The sequence below is a fragment of the Phascolarctos cinereus genome, unplaced genomic scaffold, assembly GCF_003287225.1.
Source record: "Phascolarctos cinereus isolate Bilbo 61053 unplaced genomic scaffold, phaCin_HiC Scaffold_726;HRSCAF=1367, whole genome shotgun sequence".
NCBI lineage: Eukaryota > Metazoa > Chordata > Mammalia > Diprotodontia > Phascolarctidae > Phascolarctos > Phascolarctos cinereus.
Genome location: NW_027556098.1, coordinates 5,320,486 through 5,338,020, shown reverse-complemented (window position 1 = coordinate 5,338,020; position 17,535 = coordinate 5,320,486). Strand labels below are relative to the sequence as shown.

The following is a 17,535-nucleotide window of genomic DNA, read 5'->3' as shown; positions in this document are numbered from 1 at the left end:
TGGAAAACGGCAAATGCTGAATCTTTTCCTGGCTCTTGCATATACCACCTCTATTAAACATCTATTATATTTGATTTGCACATTGCCTACTTTTGTCTACACCGTGCATGCCTCTTTTGGATTGCAAGTTTTGGATTGCAAGGATGGCAAAAAATCTTTATATTTCTAAGTTATAGAGCCTTGAAAATAGTTGTTACTTAACACTTATTGGTTGAATTAAATTGAATTGATATATGTTTTCATCTTGAGTGTCTTGACCATTTGAAGACTCTTCGAAGACTCACTGTACCTGAATAATTTCATGACTGTTTTCTAAAAATATTTTACTTTTTTGGTTTTACGTGAACTCAAATACTCAAATAGATCTGTGATTGCATAGATTTGGAAATTTCCTTTAGAGATTCAGAAATGCAACCCATCTAAACCTGCCTATCCTGTGAGATTCTCATTCCTGTTCTCCCAGAAGTTCACAACAGAAGGTCCTCTAACATGCTAAGAGGCCTTCATTGATTTCTCTGGCATCAAGACAGTACTAGTTGCGCACTCCTGATGACCACCTGTCAAACTTCACCCATAAGAAATATGCATGGAGCTTTTATGTCTTATTTCTAATTTCTATCTTGTCTCATTTCAACTCTTAATTCTCCCTCCTCTTCTGTCTCTTTATCCAATTGGTTGTTCAGCGCTGTTAAGTTTACCTCCACATCTTTTGAATCCATCCCTTTCTTTCTATTCACATGGCCACCACTCTACTTGAGGCCCTTATCACCTCAAATATTACAATAATTTCCTGACCAGTCTCACTACATCAAGCCTTTCCTCTTTCCAATTTATTCTCTACTTAGATGTCAAAACAATATTTCTCATCTAAAATTCATTTTATTTTACATTTTTTTCAATGAATAAGCATTTATTCTCTCTCTCTCTCTCTCTCTCTCTCTCTCTCTCTCTCTCTCTCTCTCTCTCTCTCATTAGCTATTTGGCCATATCCAAATTCCAACCTTGACTATATCCAAAAAGTATATTGGCACTCTGAGTTCATCAGCTCTCTATCAGGAGGAGGGTAGTGGGCTTCATCATTGGTCCTCTGGAGTCATATTTTGTCTTTGGTCTCACTTGAAGAGGGATGGGAAAGATTACCAAGATAACTGTCAAAGTCTCTTCTTAGAAAATCCATGTGGACTACACACTATCTATATGGTAACACTTTAAGCTATATCAACAATGGAAGCATGAGTATACAGAGGTGTAAAATTTCCCTCTTAACTCTTCACAAACATTCATTCCCACATGCCACCTCAGTTTCTCAGTTAGCTAAGACTTTGCACAGTTTCTACATAGTATTAGTCTTACAACTTTGCATTCAAATGTGTCATCACTGTTCATTGAACCTTGTTTCTGCTACCGCTGGTCTGGTCTGGGCTTTGTCCTGACAAATACTTCTTAATTCTCAGGACTCAGAGGTAGACCAGCTGGCCGCCAATTGCCCTGCAGACTCTGTCCCTAGACCTGCAAGTAGTTCAGTTGCTTAAGCTTACAAGGTTGAATCTTGAATCTTGAATTTGCTACATCTAAAATGAAAAAAATGGAGAAGAAAAACCCATCTTATGGGTTTTGCACGTATAGGATGCTATGGTCTATCCAAACTGGACTACTTGTTATTCTTCATTCATGGAATGCTATCTTGTGTCCATGCATTTTTCAAGGTTTCCTTCCCCTTTCCCTTAGAAGCAGGCCTGGAACACATTACCTCCTCACCTCTACTTTTAGAATGCTGACTGTGACCCATGTATATCCTTTGCCCTGAGCTCTTCCTTCTGTGTCCCCACCCTCATGCCCCTGGGACTCTCTCAAGTTAGATCTTATGTCTTTCTTGAGTTAAGTAAATTATGCCCATATTAAAACCTTGTTGATTTTAGCATCTCTGGCTGGTTTGCCTCTTTTGTGGAGCCAATCCTCCTTCCAACACCTTCCCCCTATTGGATAAAGTAAGCAATTTGGTATTAATTACACATGCAAATTCATGCAAAACATTTTCATATAAAACCATGTTACAAAAGAATGCACAGACAAAAAAATCCCAAAAAATAGAGTTAAAAAAGTGTGCTTCAATCTGTATTCAGAATTCATCTTTTCTCTCTCTGGAAATTAATAGCATTTTTCATCATGCATACTTTAGAATTGTCTTAGAACATTGTCTTGATCAGTTTAGTTAAGTTGCTAATTTTCACAAGTTTTCACAAGTTTCACAGACGCTAATTCTTACAATATTGTTGTTACTGTGTACAATGTTCTCCTAGTTCTGTTGACTTCACTTTGCATCAGTTCATATCATATCAGTTCCCAGGTTTTTCTAAAACCATCCTGCTCATTTGTTATAGTACAATTGTATTTCATCAGATACCATACTTCTAGTCATATGCCACAACTTGCTTAGCCATTCCCTAACTTATGGGCATCACCTCCTTTCTAATTTTTTGCCTAGCAAAAAGAACTGCTAAAATTTTAGCATCAATATTCATTCAGGAAATTGGTCTGTAGTTTTCATTCTCTATTTTTTCTCTCCCTCGTTTACGTATCAATCTTATCTGTGTCATAAAAGGAATTTGGTAGGACTCCTTTATCTATTTTTTCAAAAAAGTTTATATAGCATTGGGATTAATTGTTCCTTATATGTCTGGTAGAATTCACTTGTAAATCCATTTTGTCCTGAGGATTTTTTCTTAGAGAAGTCATATGTGGCTTATTCAATTCTTTTCCCCTTAAGTTATTTAAGTATCCTAATTCCTCTTCTGTTAATGTGGGTAGTTTATTTTTTCATAAATATTCATCCATTTCATTTAGGTCATCAGTTTTGCTGATATATAATTGGGCAAAATAGTTCCTAATAATTGATTTAATTTCATTTTCATTGGTGATTCATTCACCCTTTTCATTTTTGATACTGGTAATTTGGTTTTCTTCCTTTTTAAAAAAATCAAATTACTCAATGGTTTATTTATTTTATTTTTCATAAAACTAGTTTCTAGTTTTATTTATTAATCCAATGTTTTGTTTTATTTTGTTTTTACTTTCACTTTAATTAATCACTCTTTTGATTTTCAGGACTTTCATTTTGATGTTTACTTGGGGATTTTAAATTTATTCTTTAACTAGTTTGTTTTTAAGTTGCACTGAGCTGCTCTTTCTCTCTCTTATTGATGTACCCTCTAAGTATTGCTTTCACTGCATCCCACAAATTTTGGCATGTTGTCTCATTGTTACCATTCTCTTTAATTAATTAATTTATCAATTATTTCTATGATTTGTAGGGCAGCTAGGTGGTGCAGTAGATAGAGCACTGGGCCTGGAATCAGGAAGACCTAAGTCCAAATCCAGCTTCAGGTACTTAGTAGCTATGTGACCTTTGCAAATCATTTAATCCTGTTTGTCTGTTTCCTCATGTGTAAGATAAGCTGGAAAAGGAAATGGCACAGACTCTAGTATCTTTGCCAATCAAGCCCCAAATGGGGTCATGAAGAGTCAAAGACAACTGAAAAAACAAAAACAATAATTTATTTTTTTACCAACTCAATTAGATTAGGTATTTAGTTTCCACTTAAATTTAATCTATGCTTCCATGGTCCATTATTAAATGTAATTTTTATTGAATTATGGTCTGGAAAGGATGCATTTGAAATTTTTGCTGTTTTGCATTTGTTTATGAGGGTTTTTTTATAGCCAACTTTTGTCAAGGTGCCATGTATAGCTGGGAAAACGGTTTACTCCTTTCTATTTCCCTTCAGTTTTCTTCAAAGTTCCATCATATCTATTTTTATTTATTTTATAGTTATTTATCTAGCTCTTAGAGGGAAAAGTTGATATCCCCCACTAGCATAGTTTTACTGTCAATTTCCTCATGTAATTCACTTAACTTTTCCTTTAAGAATTTAAATGTTGTACATTTAGTGCATATATATTTAGTTTTGACATCACTTAATTTTCTATCGTGCCTTTTAGTAAGATGTAGTTTTCCTTCTTATCCCTTCTAATTAGGTTTATTTTTGCTTTTGTTTTGTCTGAAATCATGATTACTACTACATACTTTTTTTTTTTACTTCATCTAAAGCATAATAGATTCTCTTCCAGCCCCTTATTTTAACTCTGTGTATCTTTCTATTTCAAGTGTGCCTTATAAAACAATATATTGTTAGATTCTGGTTTCTAATCCACTCTGCTATGTGCTTCTGTTCTATGGGTGAGTTCATCCCATTCACATTCACAGTTATGATTACTAACCATGCATTTCCTTCAATCTTATTTTCTTCTATTTATCCTTTTCTCTCTCTTTTTATCCTGTCTCTCCTCTACAGTCTGTTTTGCTTCTAACCACTGCCATCTTTTATTCTCTCTTCCTTTTAGTACCTCATCTTCCCTTATTACCTTCCCTTCCTACTTCCTTGCTGGGTAAGATATATTTCTATTACTAATTGAGTGTGTGTATATGTGTATGTGCATAAACATACATATATGTACATATACACACATATATACATATGCATATATATTTTCACCTCTTTGAACCAATTTAAATGTGAGTAAGTTTGAAGCATTGCCTTCCCTTTCTTCCCCCTCTTCCTCTATAAAAAGCTCTTTCATGTGTACCTTTTTTATGGGAGATTATATGTTATATGTTTCATTTTCACATAAAGAAATATAAACAGTTTAACTTTCTTGAGTCCCTCATGTGTTCTCTTCCATGTGTACGTTTTTGTATTGTTCTTGAGCCTTCTATTTGATCAAATTTTCCATTCAGCTCTGGTCTTTCATCAGGAATGCTTTAAAAGTCCTCTATTTCATTAAATATCCATTTTTTCCCCTGAAGAAGTACACTTAATTTTGCTCGGTAGGTTATTCTTGGTTGTAATCCTAACTTTTTTGCTTTTAGGAATATAACATTCCAAGCCCCCCACTCCTTTATCATGGTAAGTGCTAAGTCCTATGTGATCCTGACTGTGACTCCACTTTATTTGAATGGTTTCTTTCTGGCTGCTTGGAGCATTTTCTCTTTGACCTTAGAACTCTGAAATTTGACCATGATATTCCTGGGAGTTTTCATTTGGGATCTCTTTTAGGCGGTGATAGGGAGAGTCTTTCAATTTCTATTTTACCCTCTGACTGTAGGATACCAAGGTAGTTTTCCTTGATAATTTCTTGAAATATGATATCTAAGCTATTTCTTTGATCATGGCTTTCTGGTAGTTCAATAATTAATTCTTAAAGTGTCTTCCGTCAATCTATTTTCCAGGTCAGTTTTTTACAATATGATATTTTACATTTTCTTCTACTGTTTCATTCTTTTGTTTTCATTGTATTGTTTCTTTATTTCTAATGAAGTCCTTAGCTTTGATCTGCCCAATTCTAATTTTTAAAGAATTTTTTTGATGAATTATTGTACTTCTTTTTGCATTTGGCCATTTCTACATTTTAAGACGTTACTTTCTTCAGTATTATTTTCTGCCACTTTTACTAAGCTATTAATTATCTTTTCATAATTTTCTTCCTTCATTCTCATTTGCTTATCCAATTTTTTCTTCTATCATTCTTATTTGGTTTTGAAAATCATTTTTTTAGATCTTCCAGGAATCCTTGTTGGTCTTGAATCCAATTAAATTTTTTTCCTTTGAGGCTTTGCTTATAGCTGTTTTGTCTTTATTGTCTTCTTCTGAGCTTGTGTCTTTTTAAAATATATGTGTGTGTGTGTGTGTGTGGTGTGTGTGTGTGTGTGTGTGTGTGTATATATTATATATATGATTAATTTATTTATTTTTAGTTTTCAACATTCACTTACATAATATTTTGAGTTCTGAATTTTCTCCCTCACCTTCTCCTCCCCCCTCCCCAAAACCGGTGCAATCTGATATAAGCTCTACTTATGCATTCACGTTAAACATATTTTCACATTAGTCATGATGTAAAGAATTAGAACTAGTGGGAGTAACCAAGAGAAAGAAGAAACAAAACAAAACAATATCAAGAAAAGGAGAACAAACAGTATGCTTCCACCTGCATTCAGACTCCAAAGTTCTTTCTCTGGATGTGGATAGCATTTTCCATCATGAGTCTTTTTGAGTTGCTGAGAAGAGCTAGGTCTCTCGAGGTCAGTCATTGCACAATGTGGCTGTTACTGTGTACAGTGTTCTCCTGGTTCTGCTCATTTCACTCAGCATCAGTTCATATAAGTCTTTCCAGGTTTTTCTGAAGTCTACCTTGAACTTATGTCTTGATCTTTTCTGTCTTCATAGAAGCTTGTTATAGTCACATTCTTTTTGTATTGTTTCCTCCTTTTCCCATTCTATTTCTTGATTTTGAGTCTTACGTTAAAGTTGCATTTGGGTCTTATCTTAAAGCATGGGAGTGGGGGATACTGTCTCAAGCTTCAGGCTTTTTTTTTCATTGCTGCTTTTAGAGCTAGTGCTGGGGGTTGAAAGTTTTCAATGCTTTCAAAAAGGCTCAACTTGGGGAGAGGTGTGTGTGGTCATTGTTATTCTGATCTACACTCTGGTCCTCACCTGGGAAGGGTTCCTGATCCCTTGGGATTAAATTTGATACTGCTCCTCAAGACTCCAGCTCCCTTGTGACCAAAACCAATATTGCTCCTTAGGGTTCTTGCTCCCTCTTGACCAAAATTGCTTCTCTCTACCCTTGAATTCTGACCCAGAATTTGGTATAGGTAATGGAGTTGCCAAATAGGTCTAATCCTATGTTCAGTGCTGCCACATGAGTTCCCTGTATTCTCTTTCTGACTGGTTGCCAGGATCCCTTACTTTCTCTGGCTTAATAACTCCCAAAGCTGCTGCTATTTCTGTCACCACCATGTAGTCCCAACACTGTTGTTTCATCCACATGGGCTCTGGGTCAGCCTCCACAGGATGTCATCTCTCTTTCTGACCTCCTTAATTGTCTTGGGCTGGAAGATGTCTCACCCTAATCTTTTGTTGGCTCTGTCACTCCAGAATTCAATTTGAGGCATTATTTTGAAGTTGTTTGGAGGGGAATATTGGGAGAGCTCAGTCAAGTGCTTCCTCCACTCCATCATTTTGGTTCTGCCCCTGGAAGTCCCAAATAATGATTTTTAAATGCACATATTAAAATACAAAGGATTACAAATTAAACCAATTATTTGGAAATAGTTAGTAAAATATTTTTAAAAATGAGTTCATGGGCCCCAGGATAAAAGCCATTGCACTAGATGGTCCCTGAAGCTCCTTTAGATATATGATCTTTTGAGAGGTGGGAACAGAGGAGAGAAATAACCTAATCATTTGAAGATTTTGTTTCAATATATATTCATGATTCTATTGAATTTCTATTTATCAAATATCCCAAACATGAAGAATATTTATACATTTATCTAACAAAACTGACCCTAGCACTAATACTCAGGGCATTTGGTGACTTAGACTTCTATACTCAAAGAAGAATTTATTCTCATCTACCTTTTGTTTCCAGTTTTCTATTCATGGCAAAACTTTTCCTCTAGCTCAAAATTGATTCTAATTTTTAAAATAACCTTTTTTTTGTGGAATCTAGTCAAAAACAAAGTTACTCCATAAAATACTAACAGATTCAGACATTACTTCTCTTTCAGAAACAAAAGACAGTAATCACTTATAAGTCCTTAGTATGCTTATAGATTATGTAGATTTAACTCCCCATTAGGATAGTGATTCAGGTGTTCATTGGTTTTACTTTATTACAGGTTCCACAAATGTGCCTGATATGAAAGTTAGACCTACTCTTCTAGAGTTCCCAGAATCCTTGGTGTCAATTTTAGGATGAAAACCACTTTGGCAATCCACCAATCTTCTAGCACAGTAGCCCCTTGTAATAAATAGTGGCACATTCTGAGAAATGTAATGCTAATATCACCAGTTGATGACATAGGAACAAAAGGCACATGACTAAGAAATACGCGAGAAAAATGGAGTTGCTTTCTGTGGAGAAGGAAATTTGGCATTTGGACATTTGTCATAAGATGCAGCTGGAATAATAAATATGACTAAATCAAGTTTCAAAAGTTTAAAATGTGAATTCATTAACCTTTTGAATGGGGGAAGCCAGAGTTAAACAGTGCCTGTGAAACATAATAATGTTTCTGTAACTCAAATGAACATTTTTTTTTTACCTATGATGTAAGTATTACATATTATATATATACAGATAAAGGAATGAAGTTATTTTTCCATAATCAGGAGTTTCAGCACTTCTTATTGCTTTCAACATTCATCAAAGTGGCATAGCAGATAGAGTTCTAGACTTGGAATCAGGAAGGCCTTTCTTAGAATTCTGTTGCAAGATGGTTTTATGGTTTTATAGTTTTATGTTTTTATGACTTTAGGCAAGTCTTTTAACCTAAGTCTCAGTTTCCTCAACTGACAAATGGGGAGAATAATGGCAATTACTTCATGGGTCTTTGTGTGGATCAAATGAAACAACATATATAAAGTGCTTTGCAAGGATTAATTTACTATATTAGTATTAAATATTCTTATTCATATTGCAATTATTACATTACAAGAGGCAAAACTGGGCAAATCATTTTACCTCTTTGATTCTTACTTTCTCAATTTGTAAAATGAGAGCACTGAACAAATTTCTAATACCTTTCCTAAATCAAAGACTATGAACATATGATGCTATTTTAACAATAATAACTTCTGCTGATGGGCTTTGGGAGACAGGGCTTCTAACCGATCCCTTTTCACCAGAGGTCTTCTTGGCCTGAGTACTCAAGTATTCATGCACTGAGTTCAGTCCTGTGAGTGTCTGGCCTCTAATAAGAGTGTTTGAATCTTTCTCCAGCTCTCTGGTGCTTTTTATACCAACCCCAAAGCCCCAGGGAAAATTACCTAAACCTTAGGCTTGGCTTATTTTGTTATTGTTGTTCAGTCATTTTTCAGTCTTGTCCAACTGTTTTTGAATTCATTGGGGTTTTCTTTGCAAAGATACTGGAATGGTTTGCCATTTCCATCTGCAGCTCATTTTACGTGGCTTATGTTTAGGATTTCCTGAAAAGGGGGACTTGGAAAAGTACTTAATACACAATATAAATCAGGTATAGGACAGATATTTATTTCCTCTATCACTACACAAAAGAATACTATATGCTTAATATATGGGATATCCACAAACCATCATTAATGCTTCTGACTTACTTTCTTCCTTCAACTCTTCTGTATGGCAAGTAGCTCTACTTTGCTGTGAGCGAGGCAGACAGGGGGTGGCACCTTTACTTCAACCTTAGCAGCATGGTAGCTATGGGCCCACAGCATTTAAAATAGGTTGTGGCTAGATAAATCAAGCGAGGGCCTTTGTTTCTTTGTTATGTATAGTTATTTCCAACTATGGAAATCAGGATCCCCAGACTTTTTGAACTCAAAAATTGCCTCTAAGGTTGGGAATATCTCTCTCAGGATGGATGCAGTCATCTAAATATATAATATTCACTTAAATACAGAGAAACCAATCTATATATAGCATTTACTTAGTATGGTATTTTCTGCATAGTAAGTGCTAAGTCTTTCTACTCCCCACTTTTGGGGAGTATCAAAGTGATCTTCCTAAAGTACAGGTCTGACCATGTCACTCCCTATTCATTAACTCTAGTGACTCCCTATTGCCTCTGGGATCAAATATAAAATCCTCTGTTTGACTTTTTAAATCCTTCAAAACTCAGTCCCTTCTTACCTTCCTAATCTTCACACACTTCAGTCCCTTTCATCTACCCTAAGATCCAGTGACACTGGTCTCCTTACTGTTCCTGGAACAACCTGCATCATCTCTAGACTCAGAGCATTTTCTCTGGCTGTTGCCCTCCTTCCTCATTCCTGTCTCCTGGGTTCCTCAGCTTCCTTCAAGGCTTAGCTAAAATCCCACATTCTGCAAGAAGCCCTTCCAAATTTCCTTTAATGACAATCCCTTCCTTCTGAGATTATCTCTAATTTGTCTCGTATATATCATGTTTGTACATAGTGACTTCCTTGACAGCAGAGACTGTTTTTACCTTTCTTTGACTCCCCAGTGCTTAGCACAGTGCCTAGCACACAGGTGATGGTTAATAAATGCTTACTGATTGCACTAAACTTGACTTTTGGGGAGATCCTAAACATGAGTGAAACCTAAGCTTTGGTAATTTTTCCCGGCACGCTGAGGTCAGTGTGTAAAGTGTCAGAGAGTTTCCAAAACAGTCTAACCTCTCTCATTAAATTTTGGTCAAATATGAATGAACCCACTGTGTATTGCCTTTTGTTCTTTTGCAAACTTTTCTTCAAACTGACAAGGAAGATACATCTTGATAACATAACAATTGCTTTGAAAAGCACTCTTCAAGCTGCCTTCAGGGGAAAAAAAAAGATTTTAGTTACTAAAAGGGATTTAAATGGAAGGATAACAGAGGGGCCTGTAGAGTGAACTAAGTGACCCAGGCCAACCTCAAAACCAAACAAGTTGTTAATTTTTAAATCCCTTGACTTTGATCATTCCAGTTTGCCAGGAGTTTTGTACAAAGCCAAAGCAAGCTAACTGCTAATAAGTATATAATCTGCTTTGAATGGAGGATCTCATATTTCAATAACCATAATAATGTCATATTCTGTTCCTACAGATTAACATTTATAACTGTCAAGAAAGACACCTACACATCTACAAGTTCATTATGGAAACCAGGTTTTTTTTTAAAAAATCTCTTTATAACTAAATTTGTTTGGCATAGGTTAGACCAGGCATTGGAAAAAGCATGCTACCAAATTGATTCTTATGATGTGTTAGGTGTGTGGGGTGTGGGGGAGGAGATCTTGGCAGATGGTGGGGTTGGGGTGCGAAAGAGAAGTATATGTGACCACATGATGCCACTTGTAAACTGTATGGCTTCAAAGAAACTACAAAATGAGGAAATTGGTTTGAGTGAACTCCAAGATGCCTTCTACCTCTAAATCTGTGACCCTGGTGGTTCTCAGAAACAGAGAAAAGAGGGATATGAGGACAGCAACCAGCCCATAAGGCACTGAAAAATGACCTGGGTCCTTGGGTCAGATGACAAATGCTTTTGTCAGTTTGAACACGCTTGCCTAGGCATAAGAATTTCACTTAGAAAATGTTTACTTTGAAGCAGAAGAGGCTATGAAGTGCCATCTGCTAGTAACAGAGGATAATTGTGGGCTAAGTGTTGTGAAGGACATAAAATAGTCAGAAGACAGACCATGAGAGCCGCCATGGAGAGTACGGAAAAGTCACGGAGGAGTGTTTCAGGAGAAACTCAACCTACCTCTTGCTCTAAGTGGATAAGATTATACGGAACTTTGGGGAAAAGTTTATTCAGTGCGTATTATAATTTTTATGGGCCCTAATATGTTTCCTGCTTTCATTAGCACATAAATAAATTTGTCCTTTGGAGGAAAAAGAAAGAAAACGTTTTCTTTGATTTTGGTCCAGTTATCAGTCCAGTTATCAGTAAATGAATCTTGAAGTTGCTAAAGGATTTATATGTAACAGTTATGGATCAGATCCAAGAAATGACAGATAGTAGGAATTCAAGTCAAACCAGAAGAATATTAGACAATGACTAAAATATAAATGAAAAGAACTCTAAAAAAGAGTAATTGTAATGATCAATCTTGATCCCAAGAGACAAATAGTAAAACACCTACCTCCTTTCATTATAAAGGTGGAGGACAATGGGTATGGAATATTGTCTACACTGTCAGACAAGCTCATGGTATCCATTATACTGAACTGATTTTCTTTCCAGAGTCAAGTAGGTTGCACAGTGGATAGCATGCTGGGTCTGGAGTCAGGAAGACCTGAGTTCAAATCCAACCTTAGACACTTACTAGCTGTGTGACCCTGGGCAAGTCATTTAACCTCTGTCTGCCTCAATTTCCTCAAATGTAAAATAAGTATCATGATAGCATCTACCTCCCAAAGCTGTTGTGATAATCAAATGAAACAGTATTTGTAAAGTGCTTAACATAATGTTTGGCACAGAGTAATCACTTAATAAATGCTTGTTCTCCTTTGTTTTTCATCCTTCTCCATACCCACTAATTACAAAGGAGAGCTCAATGGTGAGGACAGATTTGAATATTGAAAGATGACTGTGATGTAAAAAAAAATGAATCAATAAACCTTTTTCTAAAAAGTTGGATCATAGAGAAGGTAGAGGTAATAATATTTTTTCAAAAAACTGGGTATAAAATCAGTCATTCTACTTTCAACTGTTCTCTACAATCAGGATTCCTCCATAGCCAGTAGGTCAAACTATACGCTGTTGCTTCAGTCTAGAACTGTACAGTGTCATCCAGCCAAAGGGTGCTCTAAGTGATTCATTGTAATGAACAGCACGGATATATGGGGTATCCCAAAAGTCTTAGTGAAGTTTGAAGCTTCTATAGCTTTAATGTGTACATATCTACATTGTGTAAAACATTGACCTAGGTGCCAAGAACACAAAGCCATCATCCTCTATATGTATGGTCTTCCCCTATTAGTATCTTGGGGACAAAGATTGTTTTTATTTTTGTATTGTATCCATAGCACTTATCATTGAGAGAAATGATTGTTAATAACCAACCATTCCATTTTCTAAAGCCCTCATTTCAAAGCTCAGTCTCTGAAGGACATTGCTGATTATAAGACTGAATTAACTTTCTCCTCAATTGTGTTCAGACCCCACCCAACTTTACAAGGAATTTAATCTAAGGTGGGAAGCCCATTGTGCTCTGCACAGGTTTAGGTGGGGATAAATTCTTTAATTAGATGACCCAAGGCTAGGCAATTTAGAAGTAAATGACATGAAGTTACTATTCCTCAACCCTTCATTAGACTAGGTCCCACTCTCATTGTAATATTCATTCTCTCTCATTAATTGTTAACCAACCAGAGTTGATTGCTACCCTCAGGAGCAACCACTCTTCCAAGGGAAAATATACCATTGAGATGAAAGATGGGGTCCAAACTCCAACTCTTAATCCAGATTCTTCTCTGCTGGTGTCTTTCTTCAGAAATCTCCACAAAACTATACCAGAAGCCTCAGTTCCACAATGGTTGTGTTTAGAGGATTCTGAGGAAGAGTTTTTCATTGTAGGTATATAGGCTTGGAGTCAGGAAGACCTGAGTTTGAATCCTACTTCAGAAACTTACTAGTTGTTTGACACACCTCCATGATTGGTCTTTGTCATTTGAGAGTGTCACCGATGCTTTTATTAATAAAATGGTAGCATTATTAATAAAATGATTAATTACCCAGAAACTGTCTCTCAGACTTTTAAAATAACACAACACAGTACCTAGCACACAGTAAGCACTTAATAAATGCCTTTTTTTTCATTCATTCATGATGTAGAATTTATGCTTAAGGAGTTCACATTTTTCTGGAAGAAAAATTATAACAGGTTCAAGTTAACATGACACCAGTTACGCCATAACTGGTGCAAAAAAAAAAAGATCAGGATATGGCTCTTTAGGAAAAATTAATGTGAGAAAATTTTGAGCTTTGGTAGCTTAAAAATGCATTAAAATTTTTTGGACCCCCTGTATTATACTCAGGACTCACAAAAAAAGAAAGCACAAGGATTCTCTCAAAGTCCTGCCCTTCTTGCTATAAAGGTGTAAAGTGTCAGGTCAGAACTTATCATCATCCTATTTGTTTGCCTTCTTGGGGAATAATTTTTCCTTTAACTGTTAAATGTTTAACTGCTTTAAACTATTTAACTGTTTAAACTGTTTAACTGTAACTTTAACTGTTTAACTGATTGGAAAAATAAACAAAAACCTGAAAATCATCCAGCTCCATTCCCCTGTATGCAGGATTGTACAATCCACCTCAAACCAATCCCATTTTTACCCAGCCAGTCTCCTGTCCCTAACCCAAGACTCTATAACCTTTCCATCTAGCAATTCAAGGAGGCATCCCTCACTGCCAAGAAATGCATCCTCATTTAACAAATGCAATCCTGCATTGTTATTACCATGGAGATAATACTAATTATTATTATTATTATTATTATAGGTAGCAGCTGTACAGCACTTTAATGCCTATAAAGCATTTTGTATATGTCATTTGATAATCACAACAGTCCTGTGAAATAGGTGAGATAGCTCCATTTTACAGATAAGGAAACTAAACCAAGTAAGGTTGAATGACTTGTCCAGGATCACAAAACTAGTAAGTTTCTGAAGTAGCATCCAAACTTAGGTCATCCTGACTCCAGGTCTGTATGCCTACTGTACCAGCTCACTGTCCAATGAGAAAATCTTCCTCAGAATCCTCCAAACACACCCCCTGTGGAACTGAAGCTTCTGGTACGCTTCTGTGGAGATTTCTGGAAGAGAGACACCAGCAGAGAAGAATCTGGATTAAGAGCTGGAGTCTGGAGTCCATTGTCCATCGTCCATCTTAACACCACGTGGACTTTCTAGAGTTGAGCATTAACCAGTTATTTCAGTTTGTGCTCTTCTGGGCAGGTAGGTGGCCCCGTGGATAGAGTGCCAGGCCCGGAGTTAAGAAGACCTAAGTTCAAATTGGGCCTCGGACACATGTGTGACCCTGGGCAAGTCACCTCACCCTGTTTATCTAAATGTACTTATCTGTAAAATGAGCTGGAAAAGGAAATGGCAAACCACTCTGGTATCTTTGCCAAAAAAAGCCCTAATGGGGTCATAAAGAACAGGACACGACTGAACAACAACAGTGTTCTTCTTTACTAAGACTGCCACTGATGCTGGTAGTGATGGAGGTGCTTGGTGTGTTGATTGGTTCAGGTTTGGTAAGATGACCCAAATTCCCCACTGGGAACAATAACCTTCTCCCCTACTCTCTCATTAATTTTTTTTTTTTGGCTTTTGGTTGAGGCAGTCATGGTTAAGTGACTTGCCCAAGGTCACACAGCTAGCAAGTGTCAAGTGTCTTAGGCCAGATTTGAACTCAGGTCCTCCTGACTCAAATGCAGAGCTCTAGCCACTGGGCCATCTCTCATTAATTTTCCCTAGAGTGCCACGCCTTAATCTTTTGTGTTCGCACCAGTCATTGCCTAACTTGTATCATGCTAACCGGTACGTGTTATACCCTCTCCTTTAGGAAGCATGAGGTCCTTGTGTGTAAATTCCTTGTCATAAATGAATAAGTGAATGAAAAAGCATTTATTAAATACTAATTTTGTGTCAGGCACTGTGCTAGCAGCTGGAGATACAGTACAAAAACAAGGATAGTCTCTGTCCTCAAGGGGCTTACAGTCTTTTTTTTTTTTTTGCTAGGCAATAGGGTTAAGTGACTTGCCCAGGGTCACACAGCTAATAAGTGTTATGTGTCTGAGACTGGATTTGAACTCAGGTCCTCTTGAATCCAGGGCAGGTGCTCTATCCACTGCACCACCTAGCTGCCCCAAGGGGCTTCTATTCTAATAGGGGAAGACAATACATACAGAGGAGTAGTGGCCAGGGTTTGTTTTTCTGTCCTTGGCATCTAGTATAATGCCTTGCATATTGTAGGTATGTAATAAATTATTATTGGACTAAAGGTAGCATATGACATGTCAAATGTGTAGCACAGACAAATAGTATTGGAGTTGGAGGAAGGAAAAGTCATTAGGATGATCAGAGATGGCTTCACAGAGGAAGAGGGGACTTGACCTAGGCTTTGAAGGATGGGTCAGAGTTGAAGTGGTAGAAGGAGAATTCGGGGTAAGACAGAGACCAACGTGAGTAAACACTCAATTAGGAAAGCACAAACCATGTTCCAGAGACCAATTCAGAGACCAGCCTGGCTAGAGGGCACTTGTGTTGAAAAGTAGTGGGAAATAGAGATGGTAAAACAGATCAGATTAAGATTATGGAGAGCCTTGAAGGCCAAGTTAATAACTCTGAACTTTATCCTGTAGGCAATGGAGAACATTGAAGATTTATAAGTTAGAAGTCTACATGGGGCTGCATAGAATGGTGGAAAGTGAACAGGACTTATTTCAGAAGTCTTCCAAGAGATAATATTTGTAATGTTCTTAGCCCAGTGCCTAGAAGAGAATAGGCACTAAATAAATGTTTGTCCTTTTCCTTTGTCCTCCCCTCCCCAACTAAGTCCAAAGGATTTAAAACCAAGCTTTGCTACTTTCTGACTGTATAATTGGAGGGAATTATGTGAGCCTTAGTTTTCTCACCTGTAAAATGGGAATGATAATATTTTATTATTTATTTAACAATAATAATACCTTATCATAAAGAGCTTTGGAAAAGTGAGTTGTTGTTATGGTTAAAAAAATTTGGAATAATAATCTGATGGTACTGTGAATTAGGAATTTATGGAGAGAGTAGAAGATAGAACCACAGGATTAAAAGCAGGAATGTGCTAGAGTTATCTTGAACCAATTCTCCAATGCAAATAGTTAAGTTTTTAGAATGAAAATGTATAAGTCAGAAATTAACAAACAGCTATCAATCAAGGCTTAATTTCTTGCTTTTTTTATTTTCTAGGCTTAAACAGTGATTAAAAATCTTAATAATGGAGATTAAACTAAAAAGTTTGTCACACCTTTCGAAGAGCAGAATGTTAAACAATTACCCGTACATCTCTGGTTGTAAATAATTGTGCCAGGCCTTCTGTGGACATTACCTGCAGGCAGTACCAAATTTAAATGATGGGTTAAAGTCTACTCTGAATTTGCAGAATTAAATAAACCAAATGATGTGTCATAAAATTTTCTCATTACTCTTCTTTATCCAGATATAGATGGATTACACAGGGTTCTTATAATGGATAACCAGCACTAACTGATGGGTTCATATGACTACCTAGGAGAAAGAAGGCTATTTTCTTCTTTTCCTCTTCCTAGTGAACAAGCTATATTTCTTTTTTCTGCCCAAGGCACGAGTAGCAGCTGATAATACTTTATATTTCCATTTCTGGGATTTACAGTTGCTACACAAAGAGTCTCATTTGCCTCTCTGTTGCTGGGGATTAATACGTATGCTGATGAAAGTTAACCACAAATCACTGGTAAATAAAAAGCAAGGATGCCCAATCACAGAGTATACTTTTCAATAAAGACTAGATAACACCTGCCGAGTGCAATCTCTGGAATTCCTACATATCGAAGAAGGAAAGCAGTAACCATCACTCACTTCTTTCTTTATTTTTCTGTTCAAAACACTAGAAGGTGCATCATTCCCTCCCCCCAATCCAGCTTGCTTAAATCTCTTATGGAAAAAAAAATACTAGGAAATATTAAAAAGGACAAATGCATTGGTCCTCTTTGATAAAATAAGGATGTGATTTTTAGGTTTCCCTAAAACAGAAAAAATGTATAAATCGAATGCAGGATTTTGATTGTCAGGAATAAGATAGTAAGCATCCAACCCATTCATTTATCCCCATACATACGTGATGATTCTCATGATCTGTGAGCTGCTGGCCAGCTGTGAAGAAGCAATGGGGAGCCCACAGCATTATACACTGTCCCGCAGAAAAAGAATTACATTCACTCTGTATAACCAGAGGGAAGAATTATG

At 36.5% G+C, this 17,535-nt stretch overlaps 1 long non-coding RNA gene across 4 annotated transcripts in view; it reads left to right on the top strand.

Annotated features, from left to right (window-relative positions):
* Positions 1-16,724, top strand: part of LOC110222465 (uncharacterized) — a 90,935-nt gene extending 74,211 nt beyond the window's left edge. For 3 of the 4 annotated variants that reach the window (XR_013487785.1, XR_013487784.1, XR_013487786.1), the window contains exons 3-6: positions 3,312-3,384; positions 4,928-4,964; positions 10,646-10,707; positions 16,501-16,724. This is a non-coding gene — a long non-coding RNA (uncharacterized LOC110222465). The remainder of the gene's footprint in view (positions 1-3,311; positions 3,385-4,927; positions 4,965-10,645; positions 10,708-16,500) is intronic. The other variant, XR_002328389.2, reaches the window with a different exon arrangement.
* Positions 16,725-17,535: the final 811 nt, after the last annotated feature.